This window comes from Molossus molossus, unplaced genomic scaffold, assembly GCF_014108415.1.
Source record: "Molossus molossus isolate mMolMol1 unplaced genomic scaffold, mMolMol1.p scaffold_m16_p_8, whole genome shotgun sequence".
Lineage (NCBI taxonomy): Eukaryota > Metazoa > Chordata > Mammalia > Chiroptera > Molossidae > Molossus > Molossus molossus.
Genome location: NW_023425402.1, coordinates 94,366,407 through 94,383,900, shown reverse-complemented (window position 1 = coordinate 94,383,900; position 17,494 = coordinate 94,366,407). Strand labels below are relative to the sequence as shown.

The following is a 17,494-nucleotide window of genomic DNA, read 5'->3' as shown; positions in this document are numbered from 1 at the left end:
CTAAGAAAGCTTTCAATCAAGTAAATAATGTATGTATATGTTGTAAAAAACAGAGTGTATATCGCACTTTCATCAGTTAATGGAGGGTAACTCTACAGCAGAGATGTGACGATTCAATGAGAAAAGTATGTCAAGTACTTTACACAAGAAGTGTTCCTTTCGTTATGTTTGTCTTAGTTTATCAGCCCTTTGGGAATAAATTATATACCCATTAATCTAAATTGCAGTCGTATTAGTATTCTATAGAAAGAGTAAACATATAGGGCTGGCAGAGCAACAAATGTGTAACCTGAACACATATAAAGAAAAGCCATTTATTGATTATGCAACCTGGTAATTCACATGCAGGGGATGTAGTTTCAAGGCCAATCCATTTGCTGTTGCACTGAGCTGGGGAAATTTTGCAGTGAAAATTCAGAAATACAGGATGCACTTTGATCTCTCATGGGGAAATTTTTCCTTTTCTTGCTTAAACAACCAGTCATAGTAATACATTTGCATATTAATATTTGTGAGGTAGAATTGTGGAAAAACCAGGAACTTGCAAAGTGGCAGAATTAGATTCTGTGTGACCGTGAGCAAGTGACATGACTTCTCCATGGTTGGGTTTTTTGAGTTGTTTCTTTTTATTGTTGAGAGTATTACAGATGTCTCCTATTTTTCCCCTTTGCCCCCTCCACCGGGCTCCCACCCTACCCCTGGCTTTCACCACACTATTGTCTGTGTCCATGGGCTATAAATATGAGAGAACATATTCAACAACGATACATCTAATAAGGGGTTAATTTCCAAAATATATAAAGAACTCATACAACTCAACAAAAGGAAGACAAAGAATCCAATTACAAAATGGGCAAGGGACCTGAGTAGACACTTCTTCAAAGAGGACATACAGATGGCCTTCAGTTGGTTTTTGAGCTGTAAAATGGGCATGTTTCTGCATGAATTAAGTTCAAGAAGTATTTAAAGCACCTGGCACAGCCCTGGCCGATTTGGCTCAGCAGTTAGAGCGTCGGCCTGTGGTCCCGAGAGACCCGGGTTCAGTTCCCGCTAAGGGCATGTACCTCGGTTGCAGTTTGTCCCCGGCACCGGTTGGTCGTGCGGGTGGCAGCCACTTGATGTGTCCCTTTCACATTGATGTTTCTCTCTCTCTTCCTCTCTCCCCCTCCCACTCTACCTGAACAAAAAATAGAAAAATGTCCTCAGGTGAGGATAAAAAAAAAGCAAGCCAGCCAGCCCTGGCTGGTTTGGCTCAGCGGTTAGAGCATCAGCCTGCGGTCCAGAGAGACCCGGGTTCGGTTCCCGCTAAGGGCATGTACTTTGGTTGCGGTCCCTGGCCGGGTCGTGTGGGTGGCGACCACTCGATGTGTCCCTTTCACGTCGATGTTTCTCTCTCTCTCTCTCCCTCCCACTCTATCTGAACAAAATATCAAAAAATGTCCTCAGGTGAGGATAAAAAAAATAATAATAATAAAGCACCTGGCACATAATTGACAGTGTTATTTCCCCCCACCCCGTGTTCACCTGACCTTTGTTACAAGGACATTACCCCCATGGATTACATCTGTTGAGGTTGCCAGGCCCCTTTCTGGAAAGTTCACGAGGTTCACCTCATTTAATTCTCCGGCAACCTCACAGAGGCGCTTGAAGCCTAACGCCCAAGTTTCAGCTTCAGGCTTCTTGACTTGCCCAAGTTCCTTCCAGAGCCCTGAATCTAACTGGTATTTCCTTTAAGAGGGCTGCCCCTTCACCATTTCAAGTTGCAGGCCCCACACACTCTAATCCGCCCTGCATGGGCACGCTCCTTTCCCCCACTTAACAGAGATGGGTAAAATAGGTTGCCTAAGACGTCACTCTTGTTACTGGAGCCAGACTGGAACCCAAGTAGTCCCAAACTCTTAGCTGCTGGATGTGGTGACAACGGTGTCGCTGGGAGACAGTCGCCGACGCCCGGGCGGAAAGTCGCCGCAGGCGGGCTGGGGTTGGCGGGGATCGCCCCGCCGAGGCTCCCGCCCCTTCCTCCCTTGCCCCTTCTTCTTTCCCGCGCTGCCCGCCGGGGCCTCCGAGACCGTCCCGCTTCCCCCTAGCTGGGGGCGCCACGCCGCGGGGTCCGGCTCCACAACTTTCCAGAGGAGAAGGTGAGGCCCACGCGGGGCGGGGCGGGGCGGGGCGGGACGGTCGCCGGGTGGCAGGTGCCAGGGGCGGGGCGCGGCCATCACCCGGCTGAAGACCCAGCAGCCGAGGCCGCCTCGCGCGCTGCGTGCGCACCGGCCGCCGGCGGGCCGCCCCCGCGCCGCTCCGCGCGCCTCCCCGCTCTGCCCGTCCGCGGACCTCGGCCTGCGGGGGCGGGCGGCGGGCGGCGGCGGCCAATGAGTGGAGGAGCTCCAGCCAGGGGGCGTGTCTTGCCCGGTCCAGGGTCTAGGTGCGCCGAGGCTGGGAGTGAGGTAGCGGGATGTCTGCGTTTACCGCAGAGTAATTTCTGAACCACCCCAAATGTGAGAGTCTCAAGTTCAAGTGTAGCCCGTCCCCTGAGACTGGGTTGATGGGAAGAAAATGATCGAGTGGCGGCGGGGGAGGTCCCCGCAGCCTAAAGGGAGAAAAGGGACCATAACGCCCCCGGGACCCCGGGGGACGCACTGAGAAGAACGGTGGGGGCGGGCCGGACACGTGCCCGCAGCTGCGGTCGCGGTAGCTTTCGCAGGTGCGCAGCTGCGTTGTTTTGGTATCAGCCGCAGCGCCGTGCTTCAGCGTGTGTGTGTGTGTGTGTGTGTGTGTGTTGGGAAAGGAGGTGCTTCACCGAGGAAAAGGGACCCCCCGGGTGCTGATTTCGTTTACTGAGTGTGAACAAGACCGCTGTTTGGCCACTTTGAATGAAAATAGTAAGTCCAACGTGTTCAAGAAACACACCCAAGATGTATGCTGTCTGGTTCCGGCTGCCTAATCTGAGCACCAGGAGAGGTTTGCAAAGACACCTGCTGGGCCCTCCCCCAAAGGTCCTGAATCCCAAGTGATAGGGCTGAAACCTGGCGTGTGCATTTTTATAAAAGCTTCCTCTGGGGATTTTGCTGGGGGCTCCTGGTTGAGAAAAAGGAGGTAGAAATACTGGGTTCTACTCAGTATGGCCATTACACACATTTTAAGCACAGTGTTTCCTCACCTGTACACCGACCCCTAAGAACTTGTTCTAAAGATCCTATAGAATAGGATGTGTGGAAGTGTGTTGAAAAGACAGCAGTTGGTGCAGTGGTAACAAAGGACAGCATGCTTTGGTTCTGTAAGTGATGTTTGGATGAAGTGAGAGGCAGAAGAACCTTGCCAGGGAATAGGAACGAAGGGTTTGTTTTCGGGCGATCATATCTGTAACAGTGTTGGTATACATTGTAACTCAGAAAATCAATGTCATCTGGATGAAAAGGAAGCAAGCTGCAGCCCCACCTTTTCTGTGGATGGCTTGAAAAGTGCACATGTACTGTATATTTCTTCCCCTCAAGTACCAAAGGCTTTAGATTATTTTCATTTAGGCAAATCAAGAGCCAGTCATCATCATTGGGTCCTATATTGTGGTAACCCCAGTCGATTTGAAGGTGCATGTTTTCCTGCTAAGTGTGAATTTTTCCATTATCCAACAGATCTGCCTTGAGGATCTTGATGTGCTGGGCATCCTTGAAATACAAAGATAAATAAAATGCTGGCTTTTGCCCTAGCCATCTCTGTCTAGTGGAGGAGACTGACGTGAAAATAGGCCACAATATGACCCAGTTGTGATGATAATAGGGTATAGGATGAACGACGTGCATGTGGCCCAGAGGACAGAGCAGCTCTATCAGCCTCGGGGGAAGGGCATCAGCGAAAGTGACGTAGGAGCTGGGTGAACAGCACCTTTCTGTAAAAGCTTTGAGAATCTAGGATTCAATGTGAAGTCAAATCTATGTTCCTATTTTTAAATCTGATAAAATTCTAGTGAAAGCATATGCTGACAATCTAAAGTGGAAATGACTTTTGGTTTCATGATGACTCTTAGAAATTTACTAGGCTTTCTGTCATCTTTGTAAAATGTCTAAAGTTAATTCAAGAAAGGGGTTGTCAAGAAAAAACAAAAGAAAAATTTTACGTGTCCTGCATTCTTACTAAATATTTAGTTCCGTGTAAATATAATATTCAGGTAGAGAAAGTCTTTTAATGACATGCACTTTTAAAAGTGCTATTTTTAGTGGCCTCATGTTTCTTATGAAAACTTAAAATGACTTAATAGAGGAGAAAGGCATAAAAAAAAAACTGGAAGAGGAATAAAAAGGGAATAACTAGAAGAGGGAAATGGGAAGGAGAAAGGAGTTTGATAAGATTGTTGATGGAAAGGGGCAGAAGTAGGCACTTTTTGGTGCTGACCTAAAAATAAAAGGCTTTTCGAGAGAGGCAACAAGCATTTATTGAGATCAATAAGTATAGCTATTCAGGAATCATTAATTCAGGCAGAAGCCCAAATAATGTTCCAAATAGGAGACAAAGGCAATGAGTATAAGAAAGAGAAGGGCAACAGTTTTGTCACTAGAAGGAAGGCATTTCTAATGCTACAGATAACAGTGATGGTCATTCTAAACAATGTTTGTTTTTTTAATTTTCAGTCCAGTCGTCTTCAGTTCAGTAGTCATAATAACTGCTTCTTGTTATCTTGGCAAGCCATTTTTCAGGAAACAAGGTTATTTAGGCCCAGTCCAAAGGTCATTTTGCCCTATCTTAACATTTCAAAGTTTGGGACATAAGATAGGCAAGACAGTTCTTTTGGTGTGGCAACTCCAGCTCCATTTTAAAGGGGCTCTGTTGATATTATTGTTTATATTGGGAAGTGGGAGGAAACAGACATGGGTGAATCAAACATGGCCAGCTTCTCCAGGGATCTGTTGTCTTTTACACATTGTGATGAAGCTTGTATATAGGCTCTTATTTTTCTAGGTTATTTCAATGTACTTAGAGGGAGGCAGTATAATGTAGTCACAGCATGGGCTCAACAGCCCTGAATTGGAACGGCATTCCAGCTGGGGCCTTTGCAAAGGGTCTTAACTAGCTGTGTCTGTCCATTTGTGAAATGAAGACACTATCTCCAGGACACCTGTGAGGAATAACAGTTATGAGGCTTAGGAGGCACCTGGTAATGATAAACACTCACTCAGGAGTGGCCTTTGCTCCTGTTCTTATCTGACTTGCCTAGATCGTAGGGGAAGCACTGGTAAGGTATCAGATAGCACCGTCCTCTTGCAGTTGGGAGAGGCTGACTTGCTAAGGTCATATAGCTAACGGGTGGCTGCAGTTTAGTCCTCTGAATTTCTCCAGTTCCACACACACCCTTGCTGTTCTATATGGTGGAGGTGGACTCTCCCTGGAGTTTAAAGGGGCAAAACTATAATCATGGGTGTCTGTTACACTTTTCCATTCCACAGAATCGTTCAGAGACTCTACATTTCTTGTTGATTTCTATGAAAATTACATTTTTATTTCTGAGGCTTATTTGTAAGAGTCCATTTCTGCTGGGAGGGGGTTGGGGAGACAGTGGGAAAGCCACAAAGAGGTCATATATGCAGGAGATTTAAAGGGAGAAACCCCTCTCCAACTCCTAGTAATGTATTATAGTATCACTAGAAAAATAATCAGCTTTATTGTTCAGCAACTTAACTGCTTTTTTAAAATGTTTTTGTTGATTTTTTTTTTTTTTAGAGAGAGAGGAAGGGAGAGAGAGAAACATTGATGTGAGAGCGAAACATCGATTGGCTGCCTCCTGCATGTCCCCAGGCATGTGCCCTGACCGTGAATCGAACCAGGACCTCAGTCTATGGGACAATGCTCTATCCACTGAGCCATACTGATCGGACCAACTTAACTGCTTTTATCTGCAGCTGATGGTTCTGGTGAAAAATTAATTTATTCTAGCATATTCCCTTTCACATATATGTGGACCTGGGGTGAGGAGGATCATGGCTCTACAGAGATTTCATAGATGTGGGTCAGATTTTAATTAGAATGTTAATTGGAAATTTGCAATGAAAACATCTGACCAAGAATCTCCTCCTTGTACAACAAGGACACAAAAAAGTATAAAGGAAGAATGTTTTTGAGAGTATCCCCCACTATTGGTTTGTGTTTTCTTATGAAGGATCATCCTTAGTCTTCATAGACCACTTATATATGCATGTGGCCCCAGTTTCGTTTCTTTCAGTCCAGCATTTTTCACCTTGTCCATCAAGCAATCAAAAAATGTATGTGTTCAGAATAGTGTTGGGTGCTATAGGTGATACTCGAAGCTAGAAAGTCAACATTTAGCCTAGGAAGATTTAAATGCTAGATGGGTGTGGCACAGCCTCCTGAAAAAGATCAGAAAGCTCTCAGAAGACTTGAGAAAGCTTCCTGGAAGGGGGAGGGGACATGCCCTTGCTGCAGAGGTGAGCATGGCCTTTCAAATCTTGTTCACCTGGGGTTGCAGAACCCTTTGGTGGCCTTTGAGACAGAGATGAATGAATAAAAGTACAAATAACTGGGACCTCCAGACTGCTCCCCCAGAATTGCCCCAGGTAACCCAAAACACTAAAGCAGGTTTACTTGCTGGGCAAGCTTCCAGGATGGTGCCTCTCTTAGGCGCCCTGAAATTCACAAGGCTGTGGGAGATTTAGTGAGTGGCTCTAGGAGGTGGAATCTACTTGTTGAATACATTTGCTGAATACAGGCTGAGGCAAAGGTAGGTTTCCAGTTGTGAGTACACAAAACAGGGTTTATTCTTGTATTATTTATTAATTATTGTATTATTTTCCATACAAATTACTGTAAATCTACTTTTGCCCCAACCTGTATATCAAAAAGTACCTGGGAAAGTTAGGATTAGAGTTAGGCTTAAGAGTGTGAAAAGTATTTCTCAAAATATAAATGATATTTCTGTTATCGGGGAAAAAGAAGGCTAGAGATCAGGAAGACCACAGCGTCCCCTGAGGCAGAAGCATCTGGAGATACTTTGATTGGGACTGTTGTTAATTAGACACAGGGGTCTTTGAGTCCTGCCCAGATGTTGAGTGAACCTTAGAAGGACCCAGGGGTCTGAGTCACACTAAGAAAACCCATAAGAATGCTCTCACGTTCCACTTTCAGATTATTAACTTACTCCTGGAAGACGAAAGTGCCTACCAGACACATTTGCCTTTTCAGATAGCAGGTTTAGGCATTTTCATTATGGCAGGGGAAGCCAGTTAAAGGCTGGAGGGCTACTTGTGGACAAAACAGAGTAGAAGAGTTGACTGTTGTCAGAGAAAGCCTCGCGAAGCCCCGGGAGCCGATGAAATGCCCTTCACCTGTCACTGAGCAGAGACATCCTTGCTGGCAGACGGGCCAGGCTCTCCCTGGCACTGTGACTGGTGAAATGCTCCTCTGCACCTCTTCCTGTCACAGACTCTCAGATCACCACTGGCCTTTGATTATGTTTTTCAACCATATGTCAGATGTTCATGATATTGAGTTATTTAGTTATGATAATCTCTTCCAAATTGGAGATACTTTCTCTTAGGAGAAATTGGAAGTACTCAATTTACTTTTGAGGACTACTTTGGCAACAACACAAATTTTAGCTTCAGTCTAGGTGTGTGAATTTCGAGTCACTCGTAATACAGGTAATCGAGTATCGGCTCGGCCTAAACTTGGGTTGACATTTGGCTGAAGATACAACTGTAATCATAATAGCTTCCTTTGGTCATTCATTTGTAGGAGCCCTGAAGCCTCCGAGTTGAAGGAAGAGAGAAGCATCTGGCCGTGAAATAAATGGTGGGGAGCGATGTGGACGGCATGAAATGGGAAAGCACTTGCCCCCCCATCCCTGCCTCCCCCAACCACGCTTACCCCACAGGCCCAATTACCTAGACTGGGTTTTGGGGGTGGGGAGGATTGCTAAAAGTATGAGCTGATGAAGCAAAATTTTGTGGCTTTTTTTTTTTTCTGGAGGATCAAAAAGAATATAGTATGTTAGCAGCTTGAAGGTTGGACCTGAGGGCACATTGGGAGGTGTAGCACCTGGGGCAAGGTAGGGTACAATTCTCTGGAATCCTCCAGCCACTGTTGGAACAGTCCTTGGCCGGGGTCACAGGTGGGGCACATCTGTGATCAGGAGAAAACTCAACTTTAATGTATACATTATCATTCTGGGCAAGATGATGGCATAGGTGAACATGGTACTCACCTCTTCCCACATCCACAGCAAAATTACACTTAAACTAGAGAAAAACCATCATTCAGAATCACCTGAAATCAAGCTGAATGGAAGTCCTAACAAGTAGGGATTTAAAGAAGAAGCCACATCGAGACTGGTAGGAGGGGCCAAGCCGGAAATGGGCTGGTCCCACACCCAGGTGTGGCAGATAAAAATTGAGAGGGATATCTCAGCTGCAGAAGTTCCCCCTGAGGAGTGAGGGGTATACTAGCCCTACACCAGGACCCCGCCCAGGGTTCCAATGCCAGGAAGAGAAGTCCCCATAACTCCTGCCTATAAAAACCAATGGGTATTGAGGCTGAGGAAGAGAGAGGGCTTATGGAGTCTCAGGCAGTTCCTCTTAAAGGGCTGCAAATGGGCTTAATTGGACTCCCTCCCTCTGAGCTCCAGTGCTGGGGCAGCAGCTTGAAAGGCACTAGAGACATACAGGGAAGAACTGAATTATCTGGCATCAGGTTGAGAGCTGGGGGCACAGCTTTCTCCCAAACAGAAGTGCTGACAGAAACTATTGTTCCTTTGATGAGCCTTCCCCCCCACAGAGCATGCGGTCACCATATATGAGATTCCATCAAGCTGGCTCACAGTTTCCCAATCTTGATGATTATCCCTGAGGCCCTGCCCCACCCAACTTTCAGGCCCACCCAAGCTGTTTCTAGTGGCTTTTCCAAACGAATGGTCTGTCTTGGCTCATGCTTCAGATTTTTTAAAAATCTCTTGAACAAGCAGCATCTGGCCTCAGCATGCACCATACCTTTCGCTAAGTGGTCCTAGCACTGGTAGTAGCAGCAGCTGGCCTTGGGTCACAGCTTGTCCTTGCCTGGGCACCTCCAAGCCCAGCTCAAGTAGCAGCCATCTGGATATAGCCTTGTAGCTCATACCAGGTGGCCCTGGGAAGAATACAGGTGGTGGCTGACCTTGGCCTGCATTTCCCAGGAGGCCCCAGAGCCAGTGTACCCAGTGGACAACTTCAGACCATGTTGGAGCATCACCACCTAACTACCTCCACAAGTGACACGTTCAAGGGGCAGACTCAGTATGCATCAGAGCCCCACTGAGGTGAGTCCTGCTCTGTGGGGCAAGCCCCTGTGATCCTCCATGGTGCTCACTGGTTGCAGCCAGTCTTTGCAGCTGATCAGCCTGGGGATAAATCCCTTCCATTGACATGCCAACAACAATCAAGGCTCAGTTACAAGAGGAGTGTGTATACAGCCCACACGGGTCGGGAGGCATAGGGGAGACCACCTCAAGTGCCCCAGCTTGGCTGATCAGGGAGGTTGTACCTCTGGATCCTACAGAACACATACTACATTAGGCCACTTTACCAAGCCTGGGAGGCATAGTAGCTCTACCTAACACATAGGAACAAACAGAGAGAGACAACCAAAATAAGGAGACAAAGAAACCTGTCCCAAATGAAAGAACAGAACAAAACTCCAGAAAAATAACTAAACAAAATCAAGGTAAGGAATCTACTAGATACAGAGTTGAAAGTACTGATTATAAGGATGCTCAATGAACTTAGTGAGAACTTCAACAACATAAAAAAGGACCACTCAGAAATGAATGATTTACAGCCCTGGCTGGTTTGGCTCAGATCTTAGAGTGTTGGCCTGCAGACTGAAGAATCTCGGGTTTGATTCCTGTCAAGGGCACATACCTCAGTTGCAGTTTGATCCCCAGCCCTGGTTGGGGTTGTGGGGGAGGCAACCAGTCGATGTGTGTGTTTCTCCGTCCTTCCCACTCTATCTGAAAAAAATCAATGAAAAAATATCCTCAGGTGAGGATTAAAAATAATAATTTACCAGGAATCAACAGTAAAGGAAACAAAGCTGAAAATCAAATCAGCAGTTTGAAATATAAAGAAGCAGAAAATACCCAATAAGAACAGCAGGAAGAAAAAAATCAAAAATAATGAGAACAGTGTAAGGAGCCTCTGGGATAACTTTAAGTATACTAACATTCACATCTTGGGGGTGTCATAAGGAGAAGAGAGAGAGCAACAAATTGAAAACCTATTTGAAAAAATGACAGAAAACTTCTCTAACCTGGTGAAGGAAACAGACATACAAATCCAGGAAGCACAGAGAGTATCTAACAAGATGAATCCAAAAAGGCCCACACCAAGACACATCATAATTAAAATGCAAAAGGTTAAAGACAATCTTAAAAGCAGCAAGAGAAAAGTAGTTAACTACAAGGGAGCTCCCATAAGACTGTCAGCTGATTTCTCAGCAGAAACTTTGCAGACCAGATGGGAATGGCAAAAAATATTCAAAGTGGTGAAAAGCAAGGACCTACAACCAAGATTACTGTACCCAGCAAAACTATAATTTAGAATTGAAGGACAAATAAAGATCTTCCTAGACAAGAAAAAGCTAAGAGTTCACCACCACCAAACCAGTATTACATCAAATGGTAAAGGGTCTTCTTCTTTAAGAAGAAGAAAAAAAGATACAAAATATGAACAATAAAATGGCAATAAATACATATCTATCAACAACTGAATCTAAAAAAAAATCAACAAGCAGAATAGAAAAAAATTCGTACATGCAGAGAACATTTTTTAATTAATTTTTTATTAATTTGTTTTTGTTATAGATGTTTCTCATTTTTCCCCCATTGAGCCCTCCCCCCCTTCCTCTTAGCTCCATCCCCAGCTTTGTTGTCTATGTTCATTGGCCATGCATACATGCATGTAAGTTCTGTGGTTTATCTCTCCCCCCCCCATCCCCTCCTCCTCTGAGGCTTGTCAGTCTGTACCCCCCTCTATGTCTCTGGATTAATTTTGTTCAGCAGTTTGTTTAGTTCATTATATTCCACAAATAAGTGAGATCATGTGATGTTTGTCTTTCTCTGCTTGGCTTGTTTCGCTTAACATAATACTCTCCAGGTCCCTCCATGTCATCTCAAAGGATAAGAGCTCTTTCTTTCTTACAGCTGCATAGTATTCCATTATGTACATATACCACAGCTTTTTTATTCACTCATCTACTGATGGACACTTGAGTTGTTTCCAGATCTTAGCTATTGTAAATAGTGCTGCTATGAACATAGGGGTACATATATCCTTTCTGATTAGTGTTTCAGGTTTCTTAGGGTATATTCCTAGAAGTGGGATCACTGGGTCAAATGGAAGTTCAATTTTTAACTTTCTGAGGTAACACCATAGTGTTTTCCACAGTGGCTTCATCAGTCTGTATTCCCACCAGCAGTGTACTAGAGACCCCTTTTCTCCACACCCTCACCAACACTTGTTGTTTGATGACTTGTTGATGGCGGCCATTCTGACAGGTGTGAGGTGATACCTCATAGTTGTTTTAATTTTCATCTCTCTGATGATTAGTGATGTTGAGCATTTCTTCATGTCTCTTGGCCATTTGTATGTCCTTTTTGGAGAGGTGTCTATTTAGTTCCTCTGCCCATTTTTTAATTGGGTTCTTTGTCTTCCTTTTGTTGAGTTTTATGAGCATTTAATAGATTTTGGAAATTAACCTGTTATTGATACAGAGAACATTTTGACAGTTGCCAAATGGGAGGGGGTTTGGAGTGACGGATAAAAAAGGTAAAGGGATTAAGAAGTATATATTTGTTGTTACAGAGTAGTCGTGGGGATTTAAAGTGCAGCATAAGGAATTTAGTCAATAATATTCTAATAACTATGTATGGTGACAGATGGGTTAGGGTTTATCAGGATGATTACTTAATAAGTTATGTAATATCTAATTACTGGGGTGTATACCTGAAACTAATATAATAACGTGTGTCAACTGTAATTGAAAAATAAAAATTATTTTAAAATGAGCCCTGGTCAGGTAGCTCAGTTGGTTCAAGCTTTGTCCCAATACATCAAGGTCGAACCCTTGTCAGGGCACATATAAGAATGCCTCCCCTCCCCCCTTTTTCCCTTCCTCTCTCTTTCTAAAAAAATCAATAAAAAATTTATAGTGATTTAAAAATGGAAAAAATATTATCCAATACAGCAATTATCAACGTAAAATACATCCAAACCTATAGAAAATGTTTATTGGAGTTTATTTTAGTCAAACTGACAACATGCTGGGAAGCAAGAGCTCCAGGCTTTGGGGAATAACAGTTTGACAATTTATTTTATGCATTTATAACTGAGGGGGCTTGAGGAACATTACATGAAGGTGGGAGAAAGCAAGGCAGGGATTAGGTTACAGGATAGTCAATAAGATTAGGTACTCTCTTGAGGGTGGCTATGGCTTATTTCAAAGATGTTTTAATCTAGATGTCAGAAACAATGAACAAGGCTTACTTAAGGCAAAGGTTAACCTTTTACTGAAGAAGTTATATGCCTGAGGTGTGACTATCCACCATGACCTGCCCAGTTAGGCATTTATGATCATATCACCCTATGAGGTTACTTTTCACAGTTTTTTTTTTTTGGTCTACAATATGAATAGTTACTGTTTGAGAAAAAAGTGTGAAGTTTTTAGCAAGTAAGAGATAAGTAGAACACTACCCATCATTATCAATTTGCAATGTATAAAATGTCGTTTACCCTGTCTTTATGTAGGTGTTGACATTGTATATTTTGACACATTTATCTTTATTAAATAAAGTAGTTCAAACTGGTTCAGTGGAGTTCTAGGATTCCTCAGGAGTGCCCCAAGCTGGGTGTGGGTTGGGAGAAGGGATGAAGGAAAAGGAAAGTGAATCATGTTTTTTTACCATGCTGCTGCTTCAACTCATCTGTTGTATTTTTATGTTTTATATTTGAGCTTCTGATATGATATCATTGTGAAAAAGAGCATATCTACTTTCAGAAGGGCACCATTATACAAGATTTCAAAGGTACAATTTTAGCCCAAATTACAGGACTGTCATGTGTTTATTTGGAACATGAATCTGTCTCTGGGAAGAGTACTCAATCAAGACATTTCCTGTGTAATCTTTTGTGGGGATCAAATTCTTTGTCCCAGGCCTCGTTACCATTAATAATGGAAATGTACCTTTGGTTTTCCTCAACGCACCTGTGCTTATGATTTATCTCTCTGACAACCGTGGACCCTAATCTGGAGATGAGTATGTTCACATTTCACTTTTATGAGCCTCAGGACTTTACTAACGATGAATATGAAGAACAGGGTTCTGAGCAGAGAGCAGATGGGCCAGCAGGAGGGTCGCCCATGGTGGAGACTGTAAAATCCAGCCTGGAATGGGGACAAAGAATCACAGGCTTGAGGGTAGCTGGGGGTCCTGGGATAGAGGCATCAAGGGTACTGAGAAGCAAGAATTGGGGACAAAGGCAATTGTTTTTAAGCCATATGAAACCTCATCTATATAATACGATTCCTCGTGTTAAAGAAGGCCGAGGCAGTGTGGTTTTGTATAGTGAGCACAGCAAGAGACAGTGGGTTGTGGCTGTGGTGTTGTCTCTGATCTTGGCTTTGTGATCTTTGAATCTGCTTCCTTATATGTAAAATGAAAGCCTTCGATGATCATTCTGCAAGCTTCCTTCTTTGATAAACAACCCGATTCGGGGCAGGTGTGTTTTCATGAATATCTATGGATATGAATATCTATGGATGTTCCTCTCAGAGCTCCTGTCTCGTATTTCTCGTATAACAAGAAATTAGATATTTCTTTTTCAGTCTGTGTAATTACCACCATATGTTTGAGTTTTTTTTTTCAGTAGAAAGGTTTATTTCTTGACCTTCAACAACGTTTGGGGGTGAATCTTTTCATGATAACAATTTATAGTGGAAAAGTGCTGGAATAATGCATCTTTTCCTTGTTTTATTTTGACACTAAGCTGTGTTAGATGCAAAATAAAATGGCATTAAAGCAAAATAAAATGGCATAAAATTTAGCATTATCTGCCATCTGTTATTTAAATGCTGTATTTCATTTATAAATTTAAAATTTGCTAGAAATATTTGGTAAAGAATGTAGCTCACACATGAATACACACACACACACACTTCTTTTTTATTGTACAAATATAAAGAAAGTGTGGAAGGACATTTGCCAAACTAATTATGGCTACCTCAAAATGGACTATTAGAGGAGCTATTAAACTTCCAATTTTTACATTGTTACAGTGAGCATATATTAATTTTCATAACTTCATGTATGTGATATATTCCAGAATGAGCCTTCATTATTATAAAATATCTTACTTTACTGGATGTGTAGGTACAAGCACCATTGGGTAATAGTAATTTAAGACCTAAAGTTAAATAGTATAATCTTGTTAGACCACAAAGAGAAATAAGTACCTCTTTTTTGATGGATTTTGGAGTTGAAGATATTCTTTTTGGTATGTGCTCAGACTGCACTCATGTGATAGTTACTGCAAACAAAGACTTTTCTCCAACCACATAAGAGGCTTGAGCCCAGAGATGAAAAATAAGTTTCATCATATTTGATTATGGCTTCCCAGAGGGATGTATGAGAAGGATCTGGAGGTCATGCCTATGTTCACTGGGCACGAACACCAAGATCAGTAACTGGCCTGACATAGGTACTAAGGGTGAGGAAAATGGATGATCATTTGTCTTGCATTTTCCATCCTTGAAATCTAGAGTTTTAGGTGCTAAGTTTCTTTTGGTCCAAATCTCTTAAGGACTGTACTCTTTATTATACTTAATCGGGTAATATTTTGCATAGTTAGTGGACATTTTAATGATAAATCATGCTAAGATCATAAGGACTGAAATCTTTTGTGATCTTCATCAAAGCTGACATGATACAATACCTGAAAAAACTACTCAAGAGGTTTTTTTTTTAAATTGATTTTTAGAGAGAGAGGAAGGGAGAGGGAGAGAGAGATAGAAGCATCAATGAGAGAGAACATTGCTTGGTCTCCTCCTCATGCCCCCCCCCCCCACTGGGGATCTGGCCCACAACCCAGGCATGTGCCTCAACAGGGAATCGAACCAGTGACCTCTTGGTACATGGGTAGATGCTCAACCACTGTGCCACACCGGCTGGGCAGAACTACTCAAGAATTAATGACCAATGAAATAAAGGACTAATTAATTTATTTTGGCAATGTGAGATTATAATAAGATAAACCAGTAAGATTGAGCATCAACAAAAATAAATTTATCCCTATTGATCAAAACATTTACCAGTATCGATGTGAAACTGAACAACTGAGTACTATGACTTGTGATTTCCTTCTGTGATCCTCTTTAATCATTTCAGTTTATGAAACCAAAAAAGAGTAAAATGGCTTACATGCATGAAGGTGTAGTTTAAATTTTACATTTGTGGCTTTAAAGGGCACCAATGTTGCCCATATCCTGGACATATAGAGAAGGGTACACACACTCTTTATTTTCGTAAGGACTAAGCTGTTGGAAAGGAAAATTACAGATAGTCCCCCCTCCCTTTTTCTCTTGGGGAAAAGAAAGAAACAGAAAAGCACTTAATCACAGGGTAATATGAAGCTGCCAGCATATTGGGTCTCCCATTAAACAGACTGAATTTTAAAACAAAGTCATGCATTTGGATGACATCCCGCTTACAACCATATGGACAAGATGTTTATTCCTCCATCAGCCAAGCACTCTTCCAGACTAGGGGAATAGAGTGGTGGACGAGAGGCTGAGCTCCTGCCCCATGTCATTCGTTACAGATGAGAAAATTAAATCTCTACAAAATGTCTTGATCAACATGGTAGAATTCGAACATGATTCTAAATTCAGTGTTCTAGCCTCTACACCACATACTTTGGGAGAACCCTGGTTGACTGTCAGCAGAATGGTTCTGTCTGCCTTTTCTTTGCTCTTCCCTTGAGGGTGGTCTGCTACTTCCCATCCTATGTGAAGTGGTATGGATTCTGTCGATGAGGGTCACTTGTACCTTTTTCTGGTCCTAGGGAAAATCATATTCAGTTTCTGAAAAGCAATCTAGGATAATGTTATTAAAGATAATATGTGAACAGTACAGTGAAGGTAGGGGGTGGGGCGGGAGTGGGGAGGAGGTGTCAATGAGAGGAAAAAGAGGGACGTCTGTAATAAAAATAATAAACAATATGTGTGTAAAAGCAGAATTTTTCTAAACTCCTGAGTTTTAATTTGGTGGAATGAAACCAGTGTTTAACAAAGTAGAAACAGAAGCATGGATATATAGAACAGACTGACAGTTGTCAGAGGGGAGAAGGGGGAGGGACTGGATGAAAGAAGGTGAAGGGATTAGTCGAAGAACATGTATGCACAACCCATGGACACAGACAACGGTGTGCTGATGGCCAGAGGGAAGGGGGGGTGGGGCTGGACGAAGGCGGGCGAAGGGGCTAAAATGGGGACATCTGTAATAATGTCAACAATAAAAATAAAGAAAAAAAGGATAAAAATGTTAGAGTATACCACAATTAGTAAGATAAATATTATGTAAAACTTTTATTCCATGAATATATCATTGTATTAGGTTACAACATGAATATTTCCCTTACTGTTGGTTGTGGTCAGAAACTTTTGAAACATATTGGTTTAAAGAGCATCGGGGCCCTGGCCGTTTGGGCTTAGCGGTTGGAGCGTCGGCCTGCGGTCCAGAGAGACCTGGGTTCGGTTCCCGCTAAGGGCACGTACCTCGGTTGCAGTTTGTCCCCTGCCCTGGTTGGTCGTGCGGGTGGCAGCCACTCGATGTGTCCCTTCACGTCGATGTTTCTCTCTCTCTTCCTCTCTCTCCCTCCCGCTCTATCTGAACAAAAAATGGAAAAATGTCCTCGGTTGAGGATAAAAATAAATAAATAAAGAGCATCAGGGAAGATATTGTTTATGACAAAAATAGAGGTATATGATTGTCTTTAGCTATCATTTGAGTGTATGTGTTGTTTACCTAAAGGGTTCATTGCAATAAAGTAGAATTTGTAGGATGAAAGTTCTACAAGTTATTTGTCATCTGAATATATGCCTGAAGAGATTTTTTTCCCCCATTAAATACACACATTGCAGTTACTGGTTTCCCTGTGTCCTATACTTTTGTTTATTGCAGTTTCCTATATTGAGTGGTTTCATTCATTTTTGAAATATATTTATTTTGTAATTTAATTGCATGGTGTATAGGGAAATTTGGGGAAATAAAGTATCTAATTGAGGCAATTCCTTTACATCATTTGATTATGATAAAGTCTATAGATGAGTAGACTTTAATATAAGTTGTTAAATGTTGTATAACTTATTGTAAAACTGAATTAATATACTATTTTTCACTTAATTTCTAAATGTCAGTGGATTTTGCCTGAAGATATGATTTATAATACAGGAATAACAGGTACAATTT

At 42.6% G+C, this 17,494-nt stretch overlaps 1 protein-coding gene across 1 annotated transcript in view; it reads left to right on the top strand.

Annotated features, from left to right (window-relative positions):
- The first annotated feature begins 2,055 nt into the window (after window positions 1-2,055).
- Window positions 2,056-17,494, top strand: part of PLAGL1 (PLAG1 like zinc finger 1) — a 104,186-nt gene continuing 88,747 nt past the window's right edge. Inside the window, exon 1 of the mRNA XM_036248535.1 lies at window positions 2,056-2,138. The gene's annotated coding sequence lies outside the window, so the exon portion shown is untranslated. The remainder of the gene's footprint in view (window positions 2,139-17,494) is intronic.